The sequence below is a fragment of the Cornus florida genome, unplaced genomic scaffold, assembly GCF_030987335.1.
Source record: "Cornus florida cultivar Cherokee Brave unplaced genomic scaffold, ASM3098733v1 CherokeeBrave_3.0.0_Hap2_Chr02, whole genome shotgun sequence".
Lineage (NCBI taxonomy): Eukaryota > Viridiplantae > Streptophyta > Magnoliopsida > Cornales > Cornaceae > Cornus > Cornus florida.
In genome coordinates, this window is record NW_026775572.1 from 13411711 (window position 1) to 13420913 (window position 9203).

Sequence of the window (9203 nt, forward strand, 5' to 3'; positions counted from 1 at the left end):
TAGAAACACTGTAGATCTATTAACATACTTGTGTCCACTAACTATCAAAACCAAAAATGCTGAAAACAACATAGAGTTAAACACATAAGGTATGCAAAAAAATTCTGAAATCCTCTCATATTTAGAGCATCATTCTATCTTGAGCATTTTTCATTTGAAATCAAACTTACCATATAAGCTCTTTATAAACTTGTTGATAATCGTCTCGTATCAATACAATGTATTTACAAGCAAATATCTGTGTGCCTGTCAAAACCAATCACTCCACTGTGATATGCCTCTATGATCGCAACATACATAACCCAATATAGTCTAGTAAAACCATATGTGTACCTATCACAACAAATACTATCATAAAACCAATAGAGGTAACCAAAACCACTAGTTTACTTTATTATAACTCCTTTAAATCCATAAACCTCCAAAAGAATAACCGTCATATATTCTTTAAATCAAAACTAGTGTAAACAGTACTATTATTTAAAAACAATACTCCTACTCCTACTAGTAGTTAAAATCATAGTACTCTTAAAAGAGCATTCATCCTTGAACTCTGGTGCTCTCCATCTTGGATGCTCCGGTATCTCCTCCATCCTGATCTTCTTCAGGGTCTTCCTCTCCGCTTGGCTCAGCTTCGAGCACCACTGAAGTTGTGTTAGGTCCACTATATGGTGGCCAATCCCGCACACAATAAACTTTCCTTGACCTATACTCCGAAGCAACCCCTGTTGGAAACAACTCCCTGGTCTCCAATTCCGCCTTCTTGATCGGCCTTCGTAGGGGAATTACCGGAGTAATCTTCCTCGGCCTTGGGCCCTTCTTTGCTTTCATCGCGGCCCTCGTCCTCTTCCTAGTGCCAACCATTCTGCAATTACAGAATAACTTGACATCAGTAACTTCTAAACGAACCCTAAAGGAATACGACAAATCCTAAACTTAAGCTCTAAACAATAGAGAAAACAATACGCGGAAGTCTTAAACGATAGAATCCTAGAGACACTTGAACCTGGAGTGCTCTGATACCAACTGTGATACCCCTCGATTCTAGAGCCACGGGTGATCAAGTCCGAACACAGATCCGAGGGATACCAAACAATTAATATGTAAATGAACACGGAATACAAAACAGAATTTGAAAAGAAATAAATAATATAGCTGAAAAGAAATCTAAAATAAAATCCTTATAGTTTAAAAATTAAAATAACAATAATATTCCAAACTTTCAATCTCTGTACAACTCGGAAATCCATCTAGTGGACCCCTTAGAATCCAAACTGAACTAAACAACCGAAGATTAAACCTCAATCTAGAACATAAAATAAAATCCTACATTATCGGAAGAGTGAGTGTCTGTATCTGCTCTGCACATCCAAGCTTTAGCCCTGGAACTGACGAATACCTGAAAAATAAAGGAGTGGGTCATGCCCACATGCAAGTCCTATTCTACTACGATCCAATCAGAAACCCGATACGTAGATACATCCTAGATAGCTTAACAATATCTAGAGTAGTCCATACATATATAATTACACACTATAGGATGCTCACTAGTCCAAGCGGTACGTCTCAACCTGAGTAGAGATACCATGCAAATCGCACATACTGTAGTCATGTGTATCTGGACCTACCAGGGAACAGAAACCACCGTCCAATTATCCATCCTAGGCAATATATGCACCCTAACCATGGTTCTGAGACTCAAGCTCATACCATGGCACCATAACATAAATATATAAAGTCCGTTCAAGGTGTGTCATTCAAAAGGTTTATTGACCCGACACATAGTTATAAGTAAGACTTAACATTTTGTAGTTAATACATCTTATTTTAAAATAGGTAGAACTTAGTGTTTGAACTAATCCATCCCCAATATAGGTAGGTCTTAGTGTTTTGAACTAAGCCGTCCCCAATATGCCAACATCCCACACCGATGTATATACATACATATAAGTAGGACTTAACTTTTATAGTTAATCCAACTTATTCCAACACAAGTAGGACTTAGTATTTTAACTAATCCATCCCTAGCATAGTTAGGTCTTAGTGTTCTGAACTAAACCGTCCCTAGTATGCCACCGTCCCATACCGGTGCATACAAACCTCCACATAGTATAATTGATTAAATAATATTAAGCAATTCATCAACCATACTCCAAACTATGCATCAATACAAATTAATACATATATATATATATATATATATATATCAATATTAGGCATTCATTAAAGGGCCTAAATAGCATTCCAATAATGTAAACTGCTAAAATAATCTAAGCATTTACATTCTCCAACTTGTCCATAAATTGATGTAGTTAAATAGCAAACATATATCAATTTTTAATCCAAACCAAGCATAGATAATTTTAGGTAAATCACTATACTTATAACTCCATCTAAATATGATTTATAACTTTAAATCATAAATAAAAACAATCTCCAATTTACAGTAATAAATTCATTAACCATAACAGTGCACAACCTACAGGTTTTTCCTCAAGTTCACCTTACTCCATTCCTTAATCAAATTATGAATTGATGTTTCCCTATTGGTTTTACAGGTTTACAACATTCATACACATGATTTAAAATAGTTTAAACCAAGTAGAAATATCCTGCACCGACCAAACAGACCCTAAAAATACATAATAGTGCGTTTCAGAGGAAGAGAAGGCTCAGAAAAATTTAGAGCCTTCTCCAAAATATGGGAGCCGGCTCCCCACCCTTGGGAGCTGGCTCTAAGGTCTTGGGAGCCGGCTCTTGCTTTGTGGGAGGCGGCTCCCTCCTTTTGGGAGCCGGCTCTCTCACCCTTAAGAGCCGTCGTCCGTCCCTGCTTCGTCTTCCTTGCTTCCGGTGATTCCCAAGCCTTCTGAAATTTTTTAAACACTTGTTCTAATGTTCACTCAGTGTCCTAATTCATTTTAAAGACATCAACAAACTTTATTAAACAAGGTTTAACAATTTATGTAGAAGTTTGCAATTAAACGGTTTAAGAGTTTCCAAAACAGTTTTACTTAACAAAACAATTCCAGTTTACCCAAGTCTCTGTAAAACTTGTAATACATGATCTAATGTTCAATCAATGTCCTATAGTAAGTAAAAAAGCATCAATGACAACAATTAAGATAAGTTTAAACTCAACAAAGCGTACATCCGTTAACAGAACGGTGAGAACTTGTAATCCAGTTTAATTCAACAAAATTACATATAGTTAAAGCATGCATAAAAACCTGTTTTAGCATCCATTAAAGCCCTGGAGTCTACATAAGCATGCACAGAACACGGATAAAAGGGAAAGAGTAAAAACAAGACTTGCCTGCAATTTCAGATTTTGAAACTGTAAACCACTGTCTCTGAGTTCTCCGTCAACGTTTTCGACTACAGTTCTACACCTCTGGCGCTCTTAGTTCAATCCAGAAGGAACCCCCGTTCCTTTCTCCTTGAACCTCTCTATTAAACCTTCAAAGATCTCACACTCTGCTGCTCTCTGTATATCTCTCTGCTTCACAGACGTGACTATGGTGACTAGGGTTTTATTTGTAACTCTAAACCAACGTATAATATGTATATATACAGGCTTCACACCACAATCCTAATTCTAATATAAAACCATCCCTAAAATCCACTCCCTAACTATTGTCGGCGTGTAAAAATAAACCCTAATAAAACAACCACAAATAACATTTAAATGCAGACCCACATAGGCACGTAAATAATAAAAACTCAACAATACAATTCAGTGAATAAAACATAATAAAATACATTTTAATTTACCAATTAAAACAAAAACAATTAATACAATAAAATAAGCAATTAAACAAATAAAAACAAATAAACAGGCAATTAAAACAATTAACTTAATAAAACGCAATTAAAATACAATAATTAAATTCCAGAACTGTCATTTTTTAAAATTAGGGGTATTACAGGTTCCGCATATATTCTTTCAGCTTGATCAGTGCTTGCCTTTGCTCATCCCCCCAGGACTGTTTTCCATGACCCCTAATTGTATCCGAAGAATGGTTTGCATCGGTCGGATAACTTAGAAATGAATCGACTCAGTGCCGCTATGCGTCTGGTGAGAGCTTGGATCTCTTTGAAAGTACTTGGTTCAAAATTTTTTAGCAAAGTTTCCGCTTGGGCTGGACTAACCTCAATTCCTCTCTTGTTGACCACATGTCCAAGGAATTACCCGGATCCCACGCCGAACGAGCATTTAGTTGGATTCAGCCTCATTCCATAATTTATTAGCACGCCTAACACCTCCTGTAAATGCTTTAACTGATGGTCCTTCTGTCTGCTTTTGACCACCATATCGTCGATGTAGGCCTCTACTGTCCTGCCCATTTGATCCTTAAAAATCTTGCTAACCAACCTCTGATACGTGGCTCTGGCATTCTTCAGTTCGAACGGCATAACCTTGTAACAATAGATCCCTCGTTCGGTGACAAAAGAGGTATTTTCCTCATCGCCTGGGTCCATCGGGATTTAGTTGTAGCCTGAATATGCATCCAGAAAGGTCAGTCACTCATACCTAGTTGTTGCATCCACCATTTGATCAATCTTTGGAAGTGGAAAACTATCATTCAGGCAGGCTTTATTCAGATTAGTGAAGTCAATGCAAACTCTTTATTTTTCATTATTCTTTTGTACTACAACCACATTCGAGAACCAGTCCAGGTACTGTACTTCTCTGATGAACCCAACCTCCAGCAATCGATTAACTTCATCTGTAATGATCTGGTTGTGCTCCGGGGCAAACCTTCTCTACTTCTGCCTCACTGGCTTGACATTCGGATCTACATTAAGAGAATGGCAAGAGACTGATGGGTCGATCGCTGGCATGTCGAGATGGCTCTAAGCGAATACATCGGCGTTCTGGGAGAGGAAATCAACCAATTGACGTTTTTCTTCCTCAGCAAGCCCGGAACCTACCTTCGTGGTCCGATCTGGGCTTAAATGATCAATTTGAACTTCAACCAGTGGTTCCTTGGTCAGCACCGGAAGCTCTTCCTCTCCGTTCATGCTAAGGGGAGGCTTTTGTAATTGCTATTACTCAGCAACAGATCGGGCAGGAGCTTTTCCCTTCCCTGCAGCTTTTAGAGTCACCAAGTAACACTCCTTTATTGCGACCTGATCTCCACGGATATCTACCACCTTACTCCCGTCTAGACTTATGCATCTCATCACCTGATATAGGGTCGATGGGACTCCTTGTACCCTATAGATCCACCCCTTCCCCATTAGCAGATTTGTAGGAGGGATGGATTTCCACCACCACGAAACTTTCGACAAGGTTCCTTTCTGCACGGACCATCAACTCCACTGTGCCGATTGATTCTACCCATTTGCCATCAAACCCCAACAGTGGGTTTCCAGTAGACTTCAACTCATTTGGATTGATTTATAGGCGATCAAAGGTGACCCTTGGCATGATATTTGCACTACTCCCTGGATTAATTAGCACTCTTCGTACTAAACACTCAGCCACTGTCAAACTGACAACCAATGGGTCTTCATGAGGAATTTGAACTCGCATCAGGTTTGTCTTATCAAACCTTATAGGCGTTGTTGAGCTTGGTTGGTACAGAGTGTTGACACTGCCTATTCGTCTCTTCATTTGTGCTTGTCGAAGACACGTTCGGGTCAATTCTTCGGACTCTTCGGCTCGTTCAGGTCGACCATGAATGGCATTTATAATCCGAAGGGGCTGAGTGTTATGGTGATTCGGCTTTTGATTTCTTTTGACTTGCTCAATTAGTCGATTCTGCTCTTGGGCTGGTCCTTGAACATACCTTGCAAACTCTCCCCTAGTGATCAGCATCTCCACTTGTCTCCTTAAGTTCCTGTATTCATTAGTCTGATGACCAAAATCACTATGAAAAGCACAATGTTTGGATTGATCCCTTTGCTCAAGAGGTTGTCTAATTGGCAAGGGAGAGCGAAACTTATCTTTGTTCTCTTGGTGTAGCCTTACCAGTGTAACTTTGAATGGAGTAATCAAGTCATCCTCCCTAGGTCTCTTCTCTACCCTCCAGGAGGTTTGACTCTGCGTAGGAATTTGCTTATGCCGTATCTTCGCTTTGGACTTCTCTTACGTGGAGATGATAGATGTCTTCTTAGCATTAGCTGCTTCTTCCTCTTCCAGGCGTATGAAACCATCAGCTCTCTCATTCAGCTCGTCCATTGTCTTTGGCGTGTTCACCACCAGACTGGTATGGAACGGTGTCCCTCGGGTCATAGCTAACTTGAACGCCTGAACTGCTGTGGAAGGATGACACTCTATCACCACGCTCTTGGTTAGGTTAAACCTGGTAAGAAAAGCTTGGAGACGCTCATCGTCATGTTGTTTCATGGTGAACAAGCTAGAGATATCTTTTGCCGGGCGCTTATTCTTATAGTATTAGCTTATGAATCGATCACACAAGTTACAGAAGTTGTCCATTGAGCCTTTCGGCAGGTTCTTAAACCAGTTGAGCACCGGTCCAGCAAAGCTTGTAGGAAAACATTTGCACATCAAAGGATCATTATCTGTGTTCAGTGCCATTTTCAACTGAATGTGATATACATGATCAATCGGATCGGTCGTTCCATCGAACAGAATGAAAACAGGTATGGAAAACTTCATCGGGTTTTGAGCATTCAAGATCTCGTCAGTGAACGGCGAATCAACCGTCCGTGCCGCCGAACGGAGGGCCTCATTCTCTCTTTCAAACCTTGTGACAACTCTTTGGTCTGTAAATCTTCTTTCCGAACTCCTATAATCATATGTGGCCATTGAAGGCCGATAAGGTGGATCGAACGACCTTTCCTCAGTGAACCAGGGTGAGTTAATCTTGTGACCATCAAACTCCATATCCTGTTCGCGGCTGTGCCTTTCCTGATGCGGATTGAAAACAGTATTTTTATCCCGCCTGATATGCTCACGATGAGGATCAAGATGTACAGATCCTTCTCAATCCTCAGCTTGACGAGCGTTTGGCGGTAAATTCTCCATCCTAACCTCCTCGCGGTGGAGATTGATGTGGTTATCTCCTTCTTGCTCACTTTGATGTACATCATCAGGTCACACACTTCTTTCACCCACCGGAGGCGGTCGCGGCGCAACCAGAACCTCTCGGCTTTCCATTCCAGCTCTTAACTCTGCATTTTATTTTCTCAGTGCCTCAATCATGTTCATCAGTTCATCAAGCTTTATTTGCTGGTTATTCTCCACTGGATTGAACTCTCTTCTCCGATCATCATTCCGAATCGTAGCAAAGTCATCAATCGCAAATTTATGATCGGATCTGAGTTTTGCCAATGCTGACGCTCTAGATTTGGATTCTAGTGCAGCTGAATTTTGATCGTGATTAACCAGATCTGAATTGCTCCGGCGACGAACTTGCCAAATTTAGCAATTTCAGCGATTCTCGACTTCACAGCTCTCCAAAACAAACACAAATCAGAACTGCGTAGATCGAACGCCAATTTCTCCGATCACAATTTCACCGATCTTAATTCTGCCTTCAGCGATTAGGCTTCGTCTTCAAGCGCTATACCACTAGATCAAATCAATCTGAGTGAATCATCAATGAATTCTCATCGTTTCCCACGGATGGCACCATTGAAGATGCAATAAATTTTCTCTCTCTAAATTGACAGAGTTTCATTATACTTAAAAAATTTTCATCCCCTTTTTTCTTTTATTTTCATCTATTTATAGATTGTTTGCAATGTTCTAGAAGTTCCCTAACTATCTTTTTTTATTGGGCTTATCATTGAGGCTTTTGCATTCATGGATCTATTCGTCTTTCAGGCCTTTAGCTTCCCTCTTTGGCATTGGGCTTGCCTCACGACAGCTTGATTTGGGCCCAGGCCATTTTCCTGGCCTATTCTTCATCATGCGGGTTGGATTTGGCCCATACCGCCTTTGGTATCCTCATTGTCATACGACCAGATAAAATTAAACCCTCTATATATAAGCCTAACAACCTCAACCCTCTATTGACAACCTCTCCATCTGAATTGGATGTGAAAACTGTAACATAAATCTGCTACCATTATTACAATATTACCATATGTACTACTGTTACTTTGCCATTGTTTTCCAAATTGTCCTTGCATTTTACGTGATAACAAAAATAATAATAAATTATTATGTAGAAAAACAATTAAAATATAAAATAACTAACCATTTATTTGATTCTATTTCAAATATCCCTTTGATTTATATTTTTTTAAAGCAAACACAACGTGAGTTATTCTTTATTTTTCTATTCTCTTATTATGTGGGAAATTTTTGAAGGAAATGTTAGTTACAATAACATATTTTCACAGATTTCCTAAATTCAGCAATCAATTCTAGTATCATTTGAATCCACGAAATTAAAATTAAGGAAAAGGTGATAAATAAAAAGGAAGGAGAAAAATGTAAGTCACATTGTAGGGAAATGAAAAGGACAAACGAACACGTGATTACCATTCTGCCCTTATATTCTCTATCAAGGGAATTCAAATTTATTATTTTGCTAGAAATATCCTTTTTGGTTTTAGTGAAATGAAAATACAAAAATCACAAAAATATTATTTCATTGAAAGTTTTCAAGAACTTTTTTTGGGAGGGGGCGCCATTGAAGAATGAAAAATTTGAGGATAAGTGTACAGTGACAGACCTAGTATTATTTTATTTTTTATTTTTTGAGGAGGAGGCGTCATTGAAGAATGAAGATAATTTTTTTTTTGTTTTTTTGAAAAATAATGAATACGAAAATTTAAATTTTCGTGGGCTTGTCCAACACGTGTTGAATAGTGTTATGTTACATGCGTCGGAGATTTAGATTATTTGACCTTTTTAAGTGTCTGTTTTATATATTACAACGAATGTGAGACAATAGAAAGTGAAGAAGTGAGAGATTACTTTACTTTATTTTGGATATAAAAATATAAGTGGGTGCAAGAATGAATATTTTTAAAAATTAAGTGGAAATATGAAAGTGTGTGAAAGAGAATTAATCACCATGAATGTGGAGGTGGGTAGAGAGTGAAAAACGAGATGATTAATTTTGGATCTAAAAAAATCAGCGGGGGCAAGAATGTAAAGTGGGATATTTTTATAAATTGATCAGGGTATTTTTAAAAATTTAACAAAAAAATAGGTAATAATGTAAATAAAAAAATTACTGGGCCTTAATTAGGTCCGAGCCCACGAGCCAGAATTTCATAAA